The sequence below is a fragment of the Oenanthe melanoleuca genome, chromosome Z (genome assembly GCF_029582105.1).
Source record: "Oenanthe melanoleuca isolate GR-GAL-2019-014 chromosome Z, OMel1.0, whole genome shotgun sequence".
Lineage (NCBI taxonomy): Eukaryota > Metazoa > Chordata > Aves > Passeriformes > Muscicapidae > Oenanthe > Oenanthe melanoleuca.
Window position 1 is genome coordinate 48553378 of NC_079362.1, and position 24368 is coordinate 48577745.

The window sequence follows — 24368 nt, forward strand, 5'->3', positions numbered from 1 at the left end:
TAAAATTTTTATTTTGCAGAGAACCCTGACCATTCATTTCCCATCTAGTTCTGACATGACTGTTGGTCACTTTTATCTCAATTAAACTGGAGAGAATATACAGAGGGATTGAATTGATTTTAAAACACATAAGCAGCTACAGATGACTTGGGCACAAAAATTTTTCACAGATTACCATCTTAATTGTAATTGTTTAAATGCATATAGTTTCACTGACATGTTATGATGGAGGTAGATATGTCTGCAACTAAATGGACAGCCCCATATTGTTGTAAAATCTTCTTTGAATGTTTTCCAGCCTTGAACAGACACAGTTGTTCCTGCCTTGATCTGGTTGTCCCACCCACAGAGGGTGACTGGAGAAGGTACATCCCAAAGTTTCTCCAGTTCCATGATACTGACCACTGTTTGCTGTTTCTCCAGGAGTTAGGAACCAGGCTCTCAGCTGAGACAATAAGTCATTGTGGAAGTATATTTCAGTAAAATAGACCCATGTTAAGTACAAAGTAAAATAAACCCATGTAAAGTGTAGCTGGGAGTAGTTTAAGCAAACCTGTTCCACTTTGCTATAAAATGGACTTAGAAATGCTCATGTCATCAGATATCAGTCCCCACAGCTGAGGCTCCAACAATTTCAAACAACTGAAGGGTATTAATGACTAGCCATAGGGTAATGACATCTTAAATTGCTACATCTATTTCAACAATGAATGTATGACTGTGCCCTAAGGTTCTCAATTTCAAAAGGACAGATTATGAGAAATTAAGAGAACTGTCTGATAAAGGCAGCTGCACTGACAAAAGTAAAAAAAAAAAAAAATCCAATCTAAAATTTATACTCCAGACAAGCGAAAAAACTTCTGTGGAAGGTTTTCAAACCTAATTAGCTAAAAAATAACTGTAAAAAGGATATTAAATGCAAGTGAAATTACTATAAAAGTTGACATAAAGGATTGGTTGACAAAGAAACACTACATTTTAGTCATTGGAAAGCACTGAGAATTGCTAAAACTCAGGTCGACAGAGTCCAAAAGGAAATAATAACAGAAACAATTGTTTATAGAAAAGGCATGGAATCTACAAGAAAAAGTTGAAATTAAGAGTAATTTAGGCAAAGCTCATGGCTAAGCAACGACGGGAGGGGAGGGGAGGGGAGGGGAGGGGAGGGGAGGGGAGGGGAGGGGAGGGGAGGGGAGGGGAGGGGAGGGGAGGGGAGGGGAGGGGAGGGGAGGGGAGGGGAGGGGAGGGGAGGGGAGGGGAGGGGAGGGATCTTACATTCTGTGTATGTTCATTTTTGTTACGATGTAGCAGAACACTTATTAATTTCATTCTTAACTGTACTTTTGCACTTAATGTTGCTGACCAGTTCTAGAAGATTAATTAATTTGTAAATGTTACTATCACTTTGCAAGTGTACTAAGGAAATGGAAATAAAAATGGATTGTTATTTCTAAGGCAGATCTAAATATTAATGCATATTTGTAACTTTGATATCAGGAACCTAAAGCTGATGGAAACAGACAGCTGAAATGGCTGAAAACAAGTTTATATCCCTTACTGTGGGTATTTTGTACTTCAAATGTGACAATAAAAATCAAAATGCTTTCTCATTTGAATATTATTCAGCAGAAAGTACAAAATGAGTCCATGTATCTCAGTCTGCTTTTAAAGACCTTTATCACCACTGAAAATTTTTTCAGAAATATGAGGGATGAATTGCCCTGAAGATTATATTATGCTGCAGGCATAAGAGGCAATGTTTCCACCATATCAGTAATGGAACTGTGTGTCTGATTTGTGTACATTGCAGGTCTGACTGTCCAATCAGTACTTTTTAATATGACTAAATTTATCTTTATGTAAACAGATTCCATACCTGCTTCCCTAAAAAGTGTATGTTTGCACTCTTGGAGATGATACACTGATATTACACATTAAAAATGTTATCATAGGTCTCTCAAGCAGAGGTAATGCCCTTTTATTTCAGAAGCTGTGTTCATATTGAGAATAAAGTACTAATCAATATCAGTGTCCTCTGTTGCATTTTTAATTTCTTTAACCAGGTATTCTACTAAAATCTAGCTGTCTCCTCAAGGAAAGGAGCCTCACATGATGCCGAAAAGAACTAGAAGTCTTTGGCAGCACATATAGGAAGAACTTGCTGAAAATAGGGAACAGGGAAAAACAGTTCCAAAACACCCTTCTAAAGATAAAAAACCCCAACCAAAAAACAAAAACAAAACAAAACAAAACAAAAACAAACAAACAAACAAAAAAAACCCAGGAAAAACCCCAACACAGCAACAAAAAAAACAACCAAACAAACAAAAACAACAACAAAAAAGCAGAAAACTGAAACAAAAAAACAAGAGCAAGCCATCAATAAAAAAGCAGAGAGAGAAGAAATTGGATGAGTCAAAATCAAGGAGAAGCAAAAAGTCCCTTTTTGTCCTTTACATTTTTGTGCAATCATTAACTGCATAATGAATCTTAGATGGGAGCATATTTTTAATCAGATGTTTTTTGTCAGAATGGGGATTGAGCTGGGGCACAAGGTTGTGATTTCTAGAGACCAGTTGCTAAATGTCTGACTCAGGTCATATAAATGGAGATAAGTTTGTTGACCTCCATGCTAATGGCTGCTTGTGCATGTCAGGAAACCCATCCAGCTGATAGAAATTACAGCCACTAGTCAAGGGAAAATTAGCAACTGTAAGCCAGATCTGAATGGCATGTGAAAGAAGAGATGAAAACTTGCATATTATTAAACTCTTATTATAGCAGAATATCACGAATGTCCCTTTCTATGATGTTTAAATGCAGAGCTATTTTTAAAGAAATTGCATAACAGTATTGTACATAGGGATGGATTCCTAATATTTCAGAGTAAATTTACATAAAAATGAAGTTTTATGCAGGCATGTTAATTTTCTGCCAGCAACCTTTTAGCTTGGTATTGGGAAATCCACCACCTATAAGGAAAAGTTAGTATAATACTATACTTCCCATGATATTTGTAATAGTTGACCCTTTTATATGCATTAGGTTATTCAGACATTTCAGAACAATGTTAGAAGTGTTTGTATAGGTCTATAACACCAGAGCTCCTGGTAACACCTGTAACACCAGGGCCTACAACACAAATAAATATTTGAACATATACTATATACTTCTTAACAATGTATACTATATACTATATATAACATATACTATGTATTTCTTAACAATGATTCCAAAGGGGTTTAATACTATTCTAGATGTTAAAGTAGCTAGCTGTGCTATGCAGTCTGTGATTGAAACACTCACATAGAAATGGAGTTTGCAATGGCCTGTAAAATAATTAATTAAATCTTTGTTCTAATGGATGAAATTAATTTTGTGAGACCTTTTATTTTATAAGCATTTTGATAAATATTTGATATTCACAAGATAGTTTTGAACCCAACATAAGTCTTCTCTTCAATGATAACCTCATTGCTACCACTGTGAGGGTATGTTTCTGGTCTGAAAATTCATATTAGATATCTTAGAGCTGCAGGCAAATGTTAGCCCTTTAACTAGAACCTGGCATGAGACTCCACTAAGAACACTGAAAACTACAGATTCAACGTAAAAAATTATGAACATAACAGGCAGCAGTTGATAAGCTGACATTTTACAGGCAATGCCATGAAGGATGGGAGGATCTCCCACGAAAAGGAAAAGTCAATGTGCCAGAATTCAGAGATATCTGAAGGGGAGCACTAGGAACTTCCTAATGGATTGTCTTGAAAGACCAAAAAAGTTACTATGTCAGAAATAACATATAAAGCCAAGAATGCGTGGATAATGATATCAGAAATAGCAAATTTGGACAAAGATATATCTGAACTATGACCATTTAAGAATAATTCAGTCTTTTTTACTAAGAAGGTGACTAATGTGGAAAGGGAAAGTACAAAGGAGATGCAAGAAGGCCAGAAAAAAAAGGCAGAATAAGGTATGCAAATCAGGAGTGCAGCCTGAGTTTACCTATTAGAAAGCCCTGAGCTTGGTCACTGCAGTTGGAGGAAGATATTAAATCAAACCCACTTCTCTGACTATACCCTGGGAATCAATCCATTTCCATGTTCAGCAGGACAAGAATAGTGGTGGTCAGGGTGATTTTCCTGGCCAGCAGGGAACACCCAGAAAAACAGATCAAGCATCTGATCTTGCCATGTTCATGTCCATTACAGCTCTCACAGAACAAAAAGTTCTCCTCCATACATAATATTTCCTAGTTGCTATTTAAAAGTCTTCAGTTCTCTGACAGGAAAGCCCAAGTAAATTATGACAGAGGAAGTTATTCAAACATTTATCATGTTGAAGAAACAGTAAAAGGCTAAAGTTCAACATTCACAAAATTAATTTTAAAAATATTGCTCATTCCACACCTCCTAAAACAAAACAGATCTCCAGTAAACTGTGCTATTCTACGTTGGACTAATTTTGAGACCAGCATAACTATTACAAACAATACTCAAGTCCAGTTGACTAACATTAGTATAGGATTCAGGACTAGCAGAAAAGTCTAGCCTGTTGCACGAAGATTTGAACCAGGACCTGCAGAGATTTACTGCAATTCTTACATAAATGTAGCTTCTTTGCTCATATGCCTCTAAAACAAAGACTATCTGAAACATAGTGGACAAATTTTATAAGTCCTTCACCTCTCTACTTTGGGGTTAAGAAGGAAAAAGAAATGTAAAAGGCAAACTTTATGTGCTGCTATGGAATTTTGTTCTTGCTGGAAAATGATAAAGCTAATGCTTCTTCTGGTAAAGAAGGAACTGTACTCTTTCCAACTGTCAGCATACCTGAGGGAGAGCCAATATCCACCCCAATTACAGCAGAAACTCTTTTGAAGCAGTGCTCCATGATTGCAATATATTTGTCTCTGTGAAAAAAGGGGATATGGAAATCCAGTTGACAATACCGGATAGGTCACTGGGGAAGTGGAAAGACGGTAAATAACTTAGACTGGCAGCGAGAATTCAATGCTATTTAGAAGTGAGGAAAAGCAATTAAGAAAGAAAGTGACTAGTATTTCAAGTGTGCATTCAAACAACTGAGGGAGGTTCCCATTTTTCACCACCCCACCTCTCTCTTTTCCTCTCAAAGACTTCTGAGGGTTTGGTTTTTTTCCACCCAAACACCACCCTTTTCTTGGAAAGTTGAAGACAATATTATCAAAGAAACATGGGCCAGATCTAACCTTTACATATCTCTATGCAGATCTCAAGGGAATGAGCTGTAGCAACAATGGCAACAAACAATAGCTATATTTATGACTCCAAAGAAAAAATGTAGGAAGAAGGATTGCCATGACTGGACTTTCTGTGCTTGGTAAAATTCATAAGTAGGAATAAAAGGTGCAAAGAAGCCCTACAAGGTTTTCAGAAAGACGATGGCCTTTGAAACAAATATAGAGAGGTTTTCAGAGTGTGTAGCAATGAGACAAGGGAGGCCAAGATTCACTTGGAATTAATTCTGGACAGTGATGTCAAGGACAATAAGATGGGCTTTCTCAAATACTTCAATAACAAAAGAAGAACTAAGGAAAACGGAGGACAGTACTAAATAAGGGCGGTACCCTGGCAATGGAGGATGCAGAGAAGGCAGAGTTACTGAACCTTCTTTGCATGGATCACCACTGACAAGAAAAGGCCTCAGAAATTCCCAGCCTGGGAGACGAGGGAGAAGGAAAGGTGGAAGAAGGACTTTCCCTTGGGCAAGAAGGATGGGGTTGGAGACAGGCAGATCAAGCATCCACTAGTCCATGGACCCTGCTGATGTACATCAAAGCTGGACTGCTCATGGTCACCTTTGAAAGCTCCTGGTGATCAGGAGAGGTGACTGAAGACTGCAGGAAGTCAAATGTCACCTCAGTCATCAAAAAGGGCAAGAAGGAGGACTCAGTGAACCCAGTCAGCCTCACCTCAATCCCTAGAAATTTGATGGTGCATCTCTTTCTGGAGGCTATCTATCCACATGAAAGATAGAGGCTAGAAGAAAGTCTTTAGATCTCATATTGGCATTGCTGCATGGATGGTCCAGAGCTGGTCTTGCAAGACAGAGAAAACAAAAGAGGAAGAGGAGACACAGTGAGGGGGCCCAATCTGTGTCACTTTAAGGTTAACCTGGTGCATGCCTCTTTTGTAAACTAGGCTTTTTGTACTGTTTTGTTCACAGGTGCATGGCTAGCTCTTCTCCAGAAGGTGGATTGGAAGGTGAGAGCAACTGAGCTCAGCTCTCAAGACAAAGAAGGAAGTTGGTTCAGATCACTGAGCCACCTCTGCAATTCCCTCCCTTCCAAAACATGCTTAGACCTGGTCCTCTACAGCCACCAAAGGCACAACAGCTGCACTAGCAAGAGACTAGTATACCCAAAACACAGACTAGCTTGAGTAATTAGTGGGACAATTTTTGCTCCAGTACTCAAGCCAGTTTGAGAGGAATTGGATGGGATTTGTACAAATATCATACATTGTGGCATGCAGATAATGTTTAATGATTGCAACAACTACTTCACTATTACCAGAAAAAGAGAGAAAGAAAAGACAACATTTTCCAAAAATTAATGGAGCTGAATTCACTAATCCCCTCTTAGATTAGACTCCCAAGTATCTAAGGGGTCTGGAAAAAAAATTGATTAAAAAAAAAAAAAAATAAATAAAAAAGATGTAAATATTATATAGTAGGCTGAGTCCCAGCAAAATTTACAACCCTGTGCCTATAATAACTTCTAATGCCCTTGCTACAATTTGCATCTGCTCCACTGTGCAGATCACTACAGAAACAACTTCCTCTCGAGAACAATCTCATAAGGCAGAAGCAGCTGCTCTTGTTCCTCCTGCTCTCCCTCTTCGATTCTTTGAAGTCATGTCACCAAATTTCAAATTATAAGTTTGCTTTATTACTTTAGCTTTCAGTGGAGTTTAGGAACAAGTTGGTAGCAAAACTTAGACTTGTACTATAATCCATGCGAGGACAGCTTCATGGTCAAGACCAAACCCTACTTCCCTCCAACCTTGTTTAACTAACAAAATTAATTTTCCTCTTTAGAATTTAAAATAAACATGTTTTGATTTTTTCAGTAATTGATATTGGCAAAATTGAAGGGATGTTGTTTGTACACCGATTTGTCTGTTGAAAAGACAAACTGCAGATAGTTTGGCATAGTGCCAAGTATGAGTAGCTTCATTTCTTCTTTTTCCTGATGTCAATACAGACAAGATAGCTAACATGCACCAGTAGCTAGTCAAAAATTCAAAGAACTGGAAGTACAAGAAACAAAGAAGAGTCAGACAGCAAAACAGCCATCCTGTCACAGTTTAAACAGTTTGTGTTTATGTCTGCTACCACTTTTTCCAGCTACTTATCAGCAAGAACAGTGGAGAGTTAATAAATCTATGTCTCCAGAAAATAGCAAACACACAACAGATTAATCCTGTAACACACCATCATTTCTCAGCTTTACAAATCAATAACTGGACTGCAGAACACAACAACCATGGAAAAAAAAATAACACCGTAACTGTAAAGTTCTAATCTACTTTCCTAGGAGTATATGTTAAGGTCTCCTAGTCTAATCTTTGAGGTAGATGTGTCTAGCCATGGTCTTAAATGAGCCTCCAAGATGAGGGTTTCAGAGCCAAAAAGCAGTTATATATTTGAATAAAAATTAGAAAGATTAGCTGTGTGAAAGATAACAGGACATGGAGGAGTTCATTTTTCCAGTTCAGCTCTTCATATTGTAGCAAAAGTGCACAATGTATACATTTGTCCTACCTCTCTTATAGCCTGACTAACCACTCTTGACACATTGGGTTGTTTTTTCAGCTCCGTGTTTCAGTTATAGGCTTTTAATTCCTGGTGTAACTTTTTTTGTTTCCTTTTGTCTGTTGCATCCAGTGCCCTCCCAGATATTCTATTTCTGAACATATTAAATATTTTTTCATGGGAAGACACCCTTTTTTTTAACATGACACTATTACTAAAAGAAAAAAAATTAAAACCATAATTAATTAAGGCATTGTCAATCACAATAAAGCAAATCACAGAGGAAAGACATGATGTTCAACAGTTTTAGGTAAAGCCTTTGCCTTTTGGTCACAGAGCTTTTGTCAGGTGTGCTGACATTATTGACTAGTGTATGGCACAAATAATGGATTGTGCTTTGATTTGCTGCAATCTGCAGCATTGCCAGGACTGCACATTTGCATTGCCTCTTGACCAGAAATTAAATTTGGGCCAGTATCCAGTCCTCTGTGCAAATCATTCATGCATATAAAGTAACTGCTGAGGAACCTTGTTGCATCCATAATCCCTTTCCTGATTTTGTTCTTCATTCCAGCAGGAGGCAAATAATTTTGCTTGTACAGTTTTTTTAGTTGTATGCCGCAATATATACATAAAGCAAAGTTTCATCTAAAAATTTCCATTCCAAAATTCAAATTCACTGGGACATAGGGAATACCCAAGAGACTAGGCTACAAAATCTCTGTAGTCATACAAACAGAGGGAGCCAAGTCTTTTTGTCACAGCCTTGCCTCTTTCCAGAGTACTTGGACACCAGGAATCACGATTGAAGAGGGTGAGGTTTTGGTAGTGGAGGGGCTACGAAGGTGGCTTCCATGAGAAGCTGACAAAAGTTTCCCCCATGTCTGATGGAGCCACTGCCAGATGGCACCAAGGTGAACACCCTGACAGCCAAGGCCAAGCCATCAGCAACAGTGGCAGTGCCTGAGGATAACTTTTTTAAGAACAGGGTAAACCTGCTGTGCAGCAGCACCTGAAAGTGAGGACTTGGGAATGTGTTGGAGAACAGCTCTGCAGATGCCAGAGTCAGTGGAGAGGGACAGGTGGGAGGTGCTCCATGGGCCAGAGCAGATTCCCCTGCAGCCCAGGGTGAAGACCATGGTGAGGTAGTTTGCCAGTCTCGTGCTGATGGAGGTCCATGGCAGAGCAGATATCTGCCTGCAGCCTGTGGTGGACCCCGCACCAGAAGGGGTAGATGTGCCCAAAGAAGGACATGTGAGAATCCTTTACTGAAACAAGATCCTGTCAGGGGCTGTGGCCCTTTGCAGAAAGGGACCACACTAGAATGGGCTTCCTATCAGAACCTGTGACCCATGGAGACTCACTCAGGAGCAGGTCATTCCTGAGGGACTGAGCCCCACGGGATGGATGCATGCTGGAGCAGGTCATGAGGAATGGCAGCCTGTGGAGAGGGCTCATGGATGACTGCACCCTGTGGGAGGGACCTCACACTGGAGCAGAGCAGCAGTGTGGGTAGGAAGGCACGACAGGATAAATGTGTACTGAGCTGTATCCAGCTCCCATTCCTCATCCACCTGTGCTGCTGTGAGCCTGTGACAAAAGAAGATGCGTGGGAAGGTGTTTTAACATTTTATTTTATTTCCCATTATCCTACTGCGATTTGATTGGCAATAAATTAAATTTATTTTCTCTAAATCAATTCTGATTTGGCAATTATTGTAATTGGTAGTTTATCTCCCTACCCTTATTCTGACCCTCAAGCCTTTCATTGTGTTTTCTCTCCCCTGTCCAGTTGAAAAGGGGAGTGACAGGGTGACTTTGGCAGACACCTAGCTTCCAGTCAAGATCCACCACCATGGGATGACCAAAGAGATCACATTCATGTCCTGATATAGTAATGAACACAGTCTGATAGGAATTCCACAAAGAAATGCATGTTTTGGAAATCTAAAGAGAGTAAATGGGCCATTTTGCTGTGACAGTCCAACTGGATCAGCCCCATTCCCATCTGCCTGTACTCAAAATCCCACACTCAGAAATAAACTTATCAAAACTCTCTGGTGATTCACTCAAGTATTTGGGTAAAGATTTCCCAAATGCTTCTTTTGGAGGAGAAACAGATCTAAGGCACACACAGCTCCTCTGAGCTCTTATGTCACAGCTTCTCATCAAAATTTGATTCTAAGCATTTCAATATCTGAATGATTTTCCCACATAACACAGAACATCACGTGCTCACTGTGGAAAGTGGTCAAGCAAGACACTTTTATCAAACTTTTTAGCAGATCTCAGAGAAGATTTTTAAGAACTTCTGTTTGCATCCTGTGGAGAAAAACAGCTGCTGCTGAGGTACAGCCTCTCAAGGGAGCAAGAACATTCCAGCTAGCCAAGGACAGAAGTTCAGAGTGGGAAAAATGAGATATCTCAAGCAATTAATACACTTATCCCTTGAGCAGAATTACAGTCTTTAATGGCTACACGTTGCTAAGATAATAGGTCTGGACAAAAACAATCATGAAAAAGAAAACATTTACAAAAGATAGATGCATTGCAAAGCTCTGAAATATTACAGAAACAGCAGTAGTACAGATAAATAGCAGAGGCAAGTCAGCTTCTGGAAGCTTTGTTATTTGAGTAACTATTAATTGTAACTTGTTGCACTATACATGTGTAATGAGCTGTTTGCTACTACCTAATATAAAGCACTCATTTTTCCTTATGTTTCTTAAAAATATAATTTACCAAGTATCTTCAATGAGTATTTATTAATTTTCATTACAGAAACATCATATTTTCTGGGAAAGAGGTGATCCATAAATATAAAACTAAATATATTGCTGAGTGTACAGGAAAGGAAGTAGTATTTAATTACCATCAATTGCTAGAAGTAATTGTCAAGGGCTAACTGCTACTGCTACAAATCTCATGCAAAATAGAAAAATTTATGTGTTGCTGCTAAATAATTTAATTTTTTAAAGTCACAATTTTGTACACTCCTTACAAGAGAGGATCGAATATATGCAATTATTCCATTATGCAATGGAAGCTACGTACTACACACTATAGTACTATAGTACCTCCAGGCTGCAGAATAAAAAAACACTATATAAAAAAACTATAACTCTATATAAAGCTTGAATACATGCAGTCTCAAGCAGTATAGACTGATCAGTTTCACTGAATGTTTGAACATTGTACAGAAAGCATCATAAGATACTATTAGTTCTCACTGGTTCAACACCAGAAAGATAACAGAAAAAAAAAAACAACAGCAGCAGCCTCTGAATATCTTATTTTTAGTAGATCATTTCAGCTAGAACAAAAAAGTCTATAAGTCTATATGAACTTTCTCCTGCTTTTTCTTCTGGAGTTTGAAACAGAACAGGATCAACACTGTGAAGAATGTTTCCACCTGCCATGTTACTAGAAATACTGTGTAAACACCCAGGTGTGCCGCTGATGTGAAAGGAGATGAGTCACAATCATGAGCTTTTATTTCAGAAGTTCTATTACATATGCAGTCAAAATCCTAGCAGTCAATTATTTCATCAGATACCGTGTTACATTATTATGGAGAGGCTTGTATTTGTGTGTCCTCCCAGTCAAATTGCTTTTCATGTATACATTTTGTGATGGACAGGAGAAACCAGATGGAAATGAGAAGATAAAGGGAAGATTGTTCACAGTACTGTAAATATTATGACACAAAAGATATCATCTGGAATAAAAAATAGATTGAAAGACAGGAACCAGATAGAATGCACTGATGAAATGAAAGATACTTCTGCCTCTATGTCATTGGTTCAAAGACAGCCACGGGATCTGTGACTCCTGAAGGTAAAAACAATTACTAACTTTTATTTACACCAGTCTGGAATGCCTATGAATTTATCTCATGTTCTGGATTTCATGATTGTATGATTGTGAATTTCAAGCCTCCAAGGGTTGTAGGAGCTCTAGGTATCAAATAACTTTTCTTCCACAGAGAGCACTTTCAAGCCACCACTGCATACATCAGTCCTATAGTATATATGCATATACATTATTGTCCATGGTCTTTCAAATATTTTTTTTTTCCTCAATGTCCTTATTTATATGATCTTTTAAAGACATTCACAAAAGCTTTTTTCTAGCTATATTTCTGTTGGGGGCTTAAGAATCAACAGACACACAGCATCTGACCAGGAACCAATGCAAATTCCTTTTCCACACAGTCAAGGCAGTTTACAAAACAGAGTCTGAACTTCACCAGCCCAGAAGCTCTTTTGAGCTTGGTGACAGATTTTGCAATGCATATTCAATATCCCATTTCTCAACACACCTAAACAGGTCAAAATAAAAAACGTTCTTTCATGCGTAAGTGCAAGAGTACTGACTGTTTGGGGGAATTTCCAAATCAAATTATTGTTTACCAGCATAAATAGAGGTTTCTGCATAGAGGTTTCTGAAGGGGAAAAAATCTTCCATCAGTTTAAGGACATTTTCCTAGTCTTACCTGTATTGAAATGGAATAGTTATTTATGCTCAAGCAAACAGATATAATTAATCACAAAGAAGTTAAATAATTTGAAAAATATCCTTACATGTATAGAATTTAGGGAATTGAGAAAAGGAAAAGTTAAAATGACAACATTGTATAACTCTGCTATTTCTGCAGTGATGGAAATTCAGTTTTTTAATAAAATTTGTAGCCTGTTAGACCTCTCTAAGAGCAACATGTAAATGTCAAACATAATTTTCTTTCTTTCCCAGGCAAAAGTCAAGGTACTGTGTGGAACAATATGTAATTACTGACTGCACTTGATGTGACAATAAAAATATTGGAACAACCTATGCTAGCTATTTTAGCCAACCATAGGACACTCTTCAGATGTGCTTTCCATCATGTTTTAGGAAAAGGAGACACAAAACACTTTGTCTCTTTTCTTCTGAGATGCTGTAAAGTTCAAACACTACAGTCATAATTCCAGGTCCTCCTAAATCTCTCTCTCTCCCCTTGAAGAGAAACAAGAGGAGCAATTACTAGCATAAATTCCTAAAATTAGGCAGCCATGCTGTATCATTATGTTAACTCTCTCCTTCCCATGAATTTTCAATCCAGAAGCCAATTTCAATCCAAATTTGTGAAGTAGAGCTCCCAAATATATTAACTCCCTGTAAATTTCATGAAAATTGGAAACTAGAAAAGAAAATCACAAGAACTGTTGTCATAAAGGGAAAGACCACAGAATGGTTTTTAGTCTTTTTGAACATCAGATAATATACCCAAGAGAGCACCACAATCAGTGGTATCTGAACTGCAAAGTTTGTACCTCATGTTAGGCTGACACTAGTCAATATAACTGAGGATTACATTCGAAGCTCAGCTAGTACTAGCCACAGGAGAATCCACAGCAGAGAGAAGTGTTGTGTTTTCCTTGACTGTGGCAAAATCTCCCCAGAGTTCATGCCATTTATCATACTCAAGGGGATATGTATTCAAGATATGCTCATGCCAGCAGTGCTCATCACTATGGAGCCTCTAGCATCTAATAAAGCAGCAATGCACACTGAAGCTCTTTGTCCACAGGATACTCATACCTCCTCTCTCTCATTTTTACAATCCTTCCACCCATTCTTCCACGTGGAACTCTAGATATTTAATAAAGCATGAGCTACTCTTGCAATCACAGTATACTTATCTTAAATTTGTCCTTGAGCTTAAGGAAAGAGCTCCACAAGAAACTTTGCCTCTTACGGTTGCGTCTTAGGGAAGATGCTTTCCGAGACTTGATATTACTCAAATCCTTATATATGAAACATTTTATAACATCCTAACTTTTATAATCATTGAAATGCTATATTGCATTTCAATATATTTCAATTTTTGTCTACCTTGTTTGGGTTGTTTTGCATTTTTGTCAGAGGCTGTGGATGGCAACCAGTCCAAGCTCTTCACAGCACCTGCTTTCTTCACAGCTGCCTGGTAAGGAGATAAAGGGCTCTTTTGACATCATATAGCAAGTGTTCTGCCAATTGATTTTTTTGTATATATTTTAGACAAGGGTATCAATTTTGCTTATTGTGATTTCTGACCTTAAACTCATTTGTTCCATCATATTTCTTGTTAGTAATATGATGAGTGGCAGAATGAATCCAACTTCTGTCATGGCCCTCTGAACAAGAGCTGTGTAGAAAAGATTTTCCTTCTTTACAAAAAAATGTAATTTGTATGCCAAATTAAGATTCCAAAATTTCTGAGGAGCTGCAGTTCTCATCCTAAAAATACAGCCCATAAAACAGTCCACCTGGTTTATGGGACATTGTCTATTAACTCTATTAATGCCTCTGCAAAATGAAGTCCATGGCAATGTACGATCTGAATTTCTTCTTACCTTTACATTTTATTTTTTTTAATCAGCACACCATGACAACAATCAAATCACTCCGTTTCTCAGGGGAAAAATCAGGTTCATGTGTTCCTATATTGGGTTCATAGAACATATTATTCATACAATAATCTGATTAACAGTATGAGAATTCTAAGAAATTCAATATGATTTTAATTGTGTTGACTATAGAGTCATGCTGCTTAAGAAACACAATCTCTTTTTTTCAGTTATTTGTTATTAAATTTATGCACTTTCTATCTAGATATGGTGAACACTTATGCTCTTGCCAAGCTAACTCTAACTTCTGATAGATGTGCCAGTTCAAGCAACACATTCTGAAGCTCTGCCAAAAACCTGAACTGCAGAGAATGTAACTTTATGCTTAGAAGAATTCCATTAACTTTTGTCCTCCTTGTTTCGCTTTTTTTTGCATTTCTTTTTCAGCAGCTGCTAATAGCAAAAATTACAAAACAAATCAGGAAAGACTACTCTCTGAATATGCTTGAACTGATTTAGAGCTGGAAAGCACTTAGAACCTTCCAAAAATCCTGACACTTCCCCAGAAGTCTTGCTTTTATAGAGGAAAGGTAAATAAATATAATTCCAAATTGTATTTCTGCGTAATCTCAATTGCCATTGGAAAAACACATAGCCTTGCACACTAAGGGCAGAAGAGAACTTTCCACAGTTAGGTGCAGTACATATTCTGAAGTATCTGCAAATTTAAGTATCCATTACAAGTCACATATGTCCATCATAAGAAGAAAATATTGACCAAATATGACTTCTGTTGTCCCTTATACAATACATAGAGATAAAACTGATAGGATAGTGACCTAAACCTACCTTAATATTTTTCATTTCTTTCTGGAAGGCTGAAATAAAGAGAATTATGAATATTCTTTATACAAAGTTAGTGGTTATGGAATAGAGATTTGGGGTTGGGATTACAAAATAAATAAAAAAATAAATAGATTGATGGAAGTTGCAAATTGTTTTGTTAGGTAACATGCATGCCAAGGGTATTGTGAAACTCCACCACAGTGCTGCATAGCAACTTGTAGAGCTTCTGTTGCCTCCAAGCCAAAGGACTTGATATTTTAGCACAAACACAGAAGTTGGCAAATTAAGTCAAAACACTCACAGCCTCTGTTCCCAAAAGAAAATACAGTAGTTCTTCCATTTGCTTGTGTCAGTAGAAGACATTGATTAGTAAATCCCTGTACAAATCCTAGCCAGGCAATGGGTTTCACAGCGTGTATCTCCTACACTATTGTAAAAACTAAATGGATTTTAAATCAAAAAGGTTTGTCTTCAATCTTGTGCTGATAATCCACTACTGAAAGTAAATTCTAGCATGCTGTGCCTTTACTGTGAAAATACTTGGGATAAAAACGTTTTTGAGTAAGAAGTGTTTCACAGACTGAAGAAATGTAATAGATATAACATAGAATGCTTTTGGGCTGAAATAATCTGGATCATTTTGGACTGATCATCTTGAGGATTGTCTGGTTCCAACCCCTCTGCTGTGGGCAGAGACACCTTCCACTAGACCAGCTCACTCAGAGCTCCATTCAGCCTGGTCTTAAGCACTTTCAGGGACAGGGCATCCACAACTTCTCTGAGCAACATCTTTCAGTGTCTCACCACCCACACAGCTAAGAATTTCTGCCCAATACTTATTATATCCTCCACCAAAATATTTTGCTTTAAGCTACAGCACTGGACAGTCAACTCCTGTACTAGGCATGCCAGAACCAAGGACAGGGGTAAAAAGCAGTAAATTCCAAGAGTGTAATCACACATTATCAATACAAGCCTCACCTTTCCTACCAGCTAATGGCAGTCACCTCTCATAAGCAAAGGCCAAAGAAGATCTTCCATTCTCTGTGGTCTGAGGAGGTCTTAGCTATGGTTTGTAAACAGCCCAGAACTGAGAAAATTTTCATAGGATTTCAGGATATACCTATGTAGCATAATGATTCAAGGTGAGCTCTTTGTTTGACCTATTATTTGATCCACTTATGTAACAGAACTTAAGTGGTATGACGTAGACATCCTTATACTGCTCTGGACTGCAGCAAAGGCCCTCTGCATGGTGACTCCAGTTATATAATCCCCAGGAGGAGCAGTAGGATCGGGCAAAGAAAGCGTATAGGCTCCAGGACAAAAATGGTCATTTTTTTGTCCAGGCAATATAAGATAGAACATTTGGCATGTCCAAAGAATAGTCACAATGGCACATCATGATGAGGAATATCTGGGGTCAAACAGCTGTCTGTATAGTAACTAGAATCACAAGTGTAAGATTTATATATATATATCCTCCTTTTCTGAACCAGATTCTTCAGAGGCCTATCTCCTTCCATACCCAAAAAAACAAAAGAAATGAATCTTCAGAGTTTGGAGCCTTATGTTACAGAAAGATGAAGAGAATTGTGAATTATATCCTTTTCACTAAGAGAGCTGCCATCATGATACTCAGAATTCATACAAGCAGGATATAAGTACTCTAATTTCTGGAGATATTTGCTATTTTTGTTTTGCCACCATTTTCTGATGTTTGCAAATAATATTCTATGCTGACACTGTGTCTGAAGTTTACACAGCTATATAGACTTACACAAAGATTACATATATAAAAAAGCCCAAGTTTTGAATAGACAAGTTATCAGTTCTGAGTTGTGAACCATGCACAACCCTCTGTGTGTGTGTGTGTGTGTGTGTGTGTATATATAGATATATGCACACACACATATATGGACACACATACAAGCTTGACAGATTTCCATTTAATATACTTAAAATAACTGGGTTTTTACCCATTGAAAGAATTCACATTGAAAGATGTTGAAGTGTCCAGATCTATTTACAACAGGGTGCATCTGCCTGTTGTAAAAACTGACTGTGCAAATGACACTCAGTGAAAATTTTTGTTTCCAAGATGCAAGGAAGATAAAGTTGACCCCTAGGCAGACCAGTATGGTGCAGAACTTCCTAGGAAGAATGTAGTTGAATTATTTATTATATGTTGTGATCTTGAAATCAATCTGTAAAAAATGAATGATTAATCAAGCTGGAAAATCACTGGTCCACTGGTCTACACTTTCAGATATATGCCAGGCAAGGTTGCAATGTCAAATAGAACTTGGGACACATGGAATCCATATATCAGAACTGCTGGCATAGCTTTATAGAATCTTTTTAAAATTACAGTAGCAAGTTCCTTTATACATCATTTGTCTGTGGACAAAGAGAAAACACAAAATCCATGAATCTTAATGTGTTTCCGCAGAGTTAATGATTCTCTCAAGTATTGAAAAGAGTTTCAAAATTATCCTGCAAAGGAGAAAAATGGAAAATTATGTGCAAAATAGATTTTAATCACTCAGAATCAAGAATTTTCACACAATTTTAAAAAGCAGCTTGACATACTTATGGGTATATCAAGCAAATATGTATGGGCTTTTCCCAGTCAAGTTGACATAAAATTAAAATAGATTTTCTAGGGGAATAGCAACACAAGATTTTTATTTGACCAGTCTACTCTGTTTGACACTACAGACAAATATTAAAGGAAAAAGTAGTAATTTGCATATTTTGTAAAGCTGATATTTACTGAGCTCATTTCTGATGAACGTCTTTGATATGAACTCATTTCATCTTACAACATAGTCTCTGATGAAAACCTTCAGGTTTTGGTAACTGTAATAAACAAATCTCAATGCAATTTCTTTCACTGTCTTAGCCTTGCTTTCTTCCCCAAGTACTCTGATCCTTGGAATGCGTTTTCCAGGAAATAGTTTATAAGGACAGAAGTTAATTCAAGTTTTCAAAAGCCATGTTCCACAATGATAGAAGGAATTAACTCCATTCTGAAATAAAAGGATTTCAAGGAATATTTGAAAGGCAAAACCACAATAACTGATGTAGAAGTGCTACACAGTCTCAAAGAATAGAATATCACCTAAGGCTCTTGTATTTTATAGTCTCCAGATAGCTTTTACGCATTAAGTTACCTTAAATTAATTTTTTAGTGATTGTAGCAGTGCTGTAATTTACTGACTTGCCACACTTAACATTTTCACAAATTGCAGGTGCTCATTACAACCCAGTTTTGAAATAGTTTTTTAGAATAAAGGTCAATATCTTGAAGCTGCCCTTTAATGTCCTGGTCAGTAGGAAGCCCTTGACCTAGGAATGGATTTAACATCTACCTAACTTTATTCCCTGTATGTCCTCTAGATTTGAAGGTAGATGAATGCTGCACTGGAAAATGCCCTTCTGAAAGATTTTAACACATCCCTAGATCTCCTAGCTTACAAAATACCAGTCTAAGTAAATGCGTTTGGAAAGACGGACTGAAGCACATTTTACAGTGACTGGGAAAGACAAGGCTTGTGTATTTTGTAAAAGTGTCTCATTTTTAATGAGCTATTCACTTTCTGTACTCATTTTATTTAATAGCTTAACCTCCTAACTCTCTCTTCTCTATGGTAGTGAATTACTTTCCAGAAATAATAAGGAATTTTAAGCATCATCATGTTGCTGGTATTGTCCCTTGAAAATGTGGGTTGTCATCACCTCATCGCCCCATCCTCGTCTGCTCATTAGTGATACTCTGTATGGAAAACCTCTAAAGATCATTACCACTGTAGTCTAAAGCCAATGTGCCAACATAATGAAAAACAATTCAGCAGTTCCCTATGCTCTGTTAGTTGTGTTTGTCATAAATGAGTTGTGGAGATTTGGAGTGAATGATCCATATCATATTGAACCGTCCTTTTTATCGCTGACAATTGAAGGTGACTGAAAAGCTGGGTCAGTGTCAGACTGTATCTAATTGGAAACCTTTTCTCATTAACGCTTGATGTTGACTTGTATTAGTTGATGAAATTAGAACCACAGTGGAATGGATTTTATTACACAGAATGAGCTGGTTGAGCTCTCTTCCATTTCAATGTTTTTTTAACCCCACCCCTGACTGCTGAGAAAGGAATCCAGAAGCAAGGGAGCTGTGAGTGATGCAGGATTAAGAGGAAATTGAGTAAAAATGTCAATGGTTCTCAGGAAATTGAAACCATGTGCATATTTGTGCCACATTTGTTTCAGCAAAACTTTTCTGAAAATACTTCCTTATTGATCATCTGAGGCTTTTTGTTTGAATCAGGAATGGAACAGAAATGTTTCCCAGTTAAAAGGAAAATAGTAAATTTTGTGGGATGAGGGGAGAAGAAGTGCTTGTTTTCTGGAAAGAAATAAGGAGATGTTTTTATAGCTTAGACAATCGGTTTTACAATAAGAAAAACATAATTCATTCCTCAAAAATGCTCCCAACCCTGAATAATCAATTTTCCTGATTAAAGGATACCAAGACAAATTCATAACAGTAAAAAAGTTAAATGTAACTGTATGATTCTACAGAAAATACATGAGTCATACTATGAAGACAGATAACATACAATGTCCTATACATACAATTTTTCACAGTTGTTCAACAACTTAAAAAAAAATAGTATCTACAAATTCATTTCAGGAGCAAGTTATTTCAATTAAATTAACAATAAGACAGTCTGATATAGGATCATGATGCCTATAGACATTCAGATTGAGATAAATTCTGTGATTATGGAAATTCAGTCCTATAAGATAAGTGGCAAGGGATATCACTAAAAAAACTCTGTTTAATGATTTTGTCCTGAAACCCACAGCTACTCTCAAATATAGCCTTTTTTCATCAGAAGTTCATTAAAACTGAACATGTAAGGGATATCTTGCTGTCATCTCCTTAGGCATATCCTTAAAGCCCATAAGTCCCAGCTAATTGTGGACAGAAATCTCAGAAAATACTGAAACTGGAAACTTTGAGATCAGATCTAAAAAGAGCAAGGTATTTCTTCCCAAGTCACGTTCATGAATCTCTCAGAAATTTTTCACTTCCTTCCAACTCATGATTCAGGACTTTTGCCTCAGAATTTTTTGAAAAAATAAAAAAATATGTAAGTTGACCCAAAACCTCACTTATTTATATAGTTCAAAAGCATGCCAAAACCATCATGTAAATAGCTTAAAACTTCTGCTTCTGAACAACTAGTTAAACTGGTTTCAACTCGCAAAAATTCCTGTCTCATTCCAACAGAAGAAAGAGCTTGTTTGCCAATGGCCCTCCTTTTGAGTTTAGTCAGAAATTGACACCAAACTCATTAGATTTGCTGCTACTGTAATTTGTAATCACAGGCACCATATCATAATCACAGACGCCATATTATAAGAAGATAAAGAAAATTGGCAGTGTAAATAGATAAAGAAAGAGAAAGAAAGAGAGAAGGAGAGAAAGAGAGAAAGAGAGAAAGAGAGAAAGAGAGAAAGAGAGAAAGAGAGAAAGAGAGAATGAGAGAAAGAGAGAAAGAGAGAAAGAAAGAGAGAAAGAAAGAGAGAAAGAGAGAAAGAGAGAAAGAGAGAGAGAAACACAGAGAGAGAAACAGAGAAAAAGAGAGAAAAAGAAAGAGAGAAAGAAAGAGAGAGAGAAAGAGAGAGAGAAAGAGAGGAAAGAGATGAAAGAAAGGAAAGAAAGGAAAGAAAGGAAAGGAAGGAAAAGAAGGAAAGGGAGGAAATAAAGGAAAGGAAGGAAAGGAAGGAAAGGAAAGAAAGGAAGGGAAGAAAGGGAAGAAAGAAAGGGAAGGAAGGAAGGAAGGAAGGAAGGAAGGAAGGAAGGAAGGAAGGAAGGAAGGAAGGAAGGAAGGAAGGAAGGAAGGAAGGAAGGAAGGAAGGAAAGAAAGAAAGAAAGAAAGAAAGAAAGAAAGAAAGAAAGAAAGAAAGAAAGAAAGAGAAATTAAATATAGCACAATATCAAATATTCTGTTAATAACACCTCTGTGAGAGATTATCTTACATATTGTTGAAATGCATCAAATTTTCACTATGTTTATTTTTAGACTTACAAGGAGAAGAGATCTCTTCTCTGATAGTGACCTGATCTCTGATGGATTCTCTGATCTCTTCTTTATTGTGACCAGTGACAGAATGCAAGGAAATGGCCTGAAATTGTGTCAGGGGAGGTTTAGTTGGATATCAGGAAAAGGTTCTTTCCCAGAGGGTGGCTGAGCCCTGGAATGGGCTCCCCAGGGAAGTGGCTACAGCAATAAGGTGACAGAGTTCAATTGTTTGGACAACACTCTTAAACAGATTCCTGAGGTGCCCTGTGAAGGGCCAGCAGTTGCATTTGATGATCTTTGTGTTTCCCTTCCAATGCAGAATATTCTGTGATTCTATGTTAAAATTTGGTACATCTTCCAGCACAGTTACAGGTTTGCATTTTATACATGTTTTGTTGTTTGGGATTTTAGAATGAAACAAAGCTTGTTGGTGTTATTGGAGAAAAAGTAATATGCCTTTTTTCATCTGTCTCAACTAAGAAGAAAACACAGAAACTTGCCTGCTATTCAGAGAAACCTACATTATAAACCAAGAAAATTGGTTTAACCCAAGAAATAATATAAATCTCTTGTATTGAAATGACAGTCTTGTAGGTTGTGTTTAACTACCAGTGGACAGAATCACTTACACTTGTCTTCAATCAAACATACTTTGATTTACATAATGCAATGCTTTCAACTCTCGTTTCCTACTCATGCATCATGAAAGTACACTAGTTGATACTTTGCTTCTAATTCTGTTGCTGCTGGGCTTAAAGGGTTCTTAGATTCAAATTTTGATTGTATATGCTATAATATGAAAGCTTCGTCCCTGCTTAGAGAGAACATGGTTGGCTCAACATAAAAAAGCAGAATAAAAGATCAAAGTACTTTAACCTTCCCTGCAACCCCAGCCAGCATCTGAATAGTGATTAATATCTTGCAGTATCAAGGTAATGCTTGGAAATAAACTTTGTTACAAGGAAGTTGTTCTAAACATCTCAACTTCCATAGGTATTTTTAAAAATTGTGGTTGCATTTAAATTCAGATGTATACAGGAAGGAAAGTAAGCTAGAGAAAATAAGCAGAAAATAAAAATAAAAGTAATATGAATGTGTGATGACATAAGTATGTAAAAATGAAAAATTGACACCGAGGCAGGAAAGATAATTAGGCTATTTTTGCTTACAAAATAAGGTGAAATCCGAAGGAGATGGGCTTTACCAAGAACACCAGTCTTTTATATAGTTTTTTTAAAAGCATTGATTTGGAAAATGCAAGTACAGACAAGTCTGTTTTGACTCTTTATACCTTTCAAGTAATTCCAAACTTAATTTGGACATGACTGTATGTGATGTTTACAGGGTCAACATGGTTGGCTTCCTCAAATCCATTAATAATCTTGTCCTGTTTTACTTCCACTGTATTTATGGACCTTAATTATTAAGAAAACATTAGACAATAACATCCAAACATGGGCAGTTACTGGTTAAACTCACATGGCTTCCTTCCCAAACTGTCTTTCAATGACCCTCCTTCTGAGGTTTTAAATGCAGTTTAAGAAGAGCTGCAGACATTTTGTTGGCACCAGATTTGAAACTCATAATGGGCACATTATTTGGCCACATTATAAAATAGCTTCATCCATCTAACAAATGAAAAAAAAATTAATGGGTGCACTCTTAATTGTAATAATTTGGAAGAGAAAGACATCAGCCAAAAGTGGTGTGAGAAGGTCATTCAATGAGATTTGTGACTTTGGAGTCCCTTTTCATGTTACAGTAGGTAATTGGACTCAATGATCTTACAGGTCTTTTACAGCTTAAATGATTATATAATTCTATGATTTCCTGTTTTTCTTGGAGTTTATGACAAATTCTCCTTTTTTCTGGCATGTAGGCAAAAACAAGACATGGCTACTTGATGCTTTAGTTGTGTTTAGATTTTCTTATTGGCACAACAGTTTCTAATATCGTTTAGAAGTGAAGCAAATTTCTGTCACTAAAGGTCAGCAGAAGGAGAGGTATACAGACTGATGCCCTACCAATGGATGTTTGCCCTCAACCAAGATGGAAGACAGAAAGGGCATGGAGAAAGAGCAGAAATTGAAATAACTCTTCAAAATCTCACAGTAGCTGTGAGTCAGAAAAATATGTGACATGCAGCTCTTCTAAGCTGTTGCATTCACAGCTCTCTCTACTGCACAGGTTCCTGTAAATCCACAATAAAATATGCATTGAAAAAACATACTGTTGTTTTTAGCACAGGGCACACCATTCATAAGCTTTTATTCACTTTGCTCTGGAGGTAATTCCTACTTCTTTTTCTCAGAAAAAAAAATATGGTGCCTTATTTTCAAGAACCAGCTCATGCCCTTAATTACTAGGACCCATGGTGAGACCTGTGCTCTCCCTCCCCTCTACAAGACCTGTAAGTGGCAAGGTAGGAAACTGCAAGAGCACCTGTAGTAGACATCACCTATCTGTGTCACACAAGCAGATGTCATAGATAAAAGATATAATTGCCAGAGTGGTGGGATAAACACCACTTTCTTGATTCTCTAAGTTACTTCCACCGCAGGTATGTACACTAGTCCAGACTTTTGGAAAAAGGAAACAAACACAGCAATTACTATAAACTTTTTAATATCATAGCTATTGACACTCACTTTTAATAACATAACTTTTATTAAAGGCTAAATATAAATTCCATTTTAGCCAAGGAGTCTGACTGGCTGTTGGCTGTTTGAGAAATAAGATAAATTAATACTCCGTCTCAGCAAAGACAACAGTCCATTAATACAAGTCGATATGTGTGACCCTGCACCAAACTGTCTATAGGAAAAAAAAGCCCTTTGACACATAGGAACACCAAAGCTAAATGGCAGACAACGCATGTGAGATCAAGATTTAATGATATATCATTATGACTGAGCAAAAACTTGCTCAATGCAAATAAGTCACTATTTAAAAATGAGAGAACCCACTAATTCAGCTTCAAGGGTAATGTTAACAATATTGATAATGAGCTAAAAATAATTTACAATTTTACTTATTTCTTTGTTTTCTTGGTTACAGTGTCTGATGGATAACTTCAGAAAAACATCATAATCATATTCCTGTGCTGAAAACCTAAAAATAGAGACTTTTTTTCCCCCTTCTTTTTTTTAAATTTAATTTTTAATTGAAATCTTTCTTGGACAAACATATGCTGTTGTAATGATATATTGCAATGGAGCGTAGCTTTCCAGGATTTTACTCAGAAATATGCATTATGCAC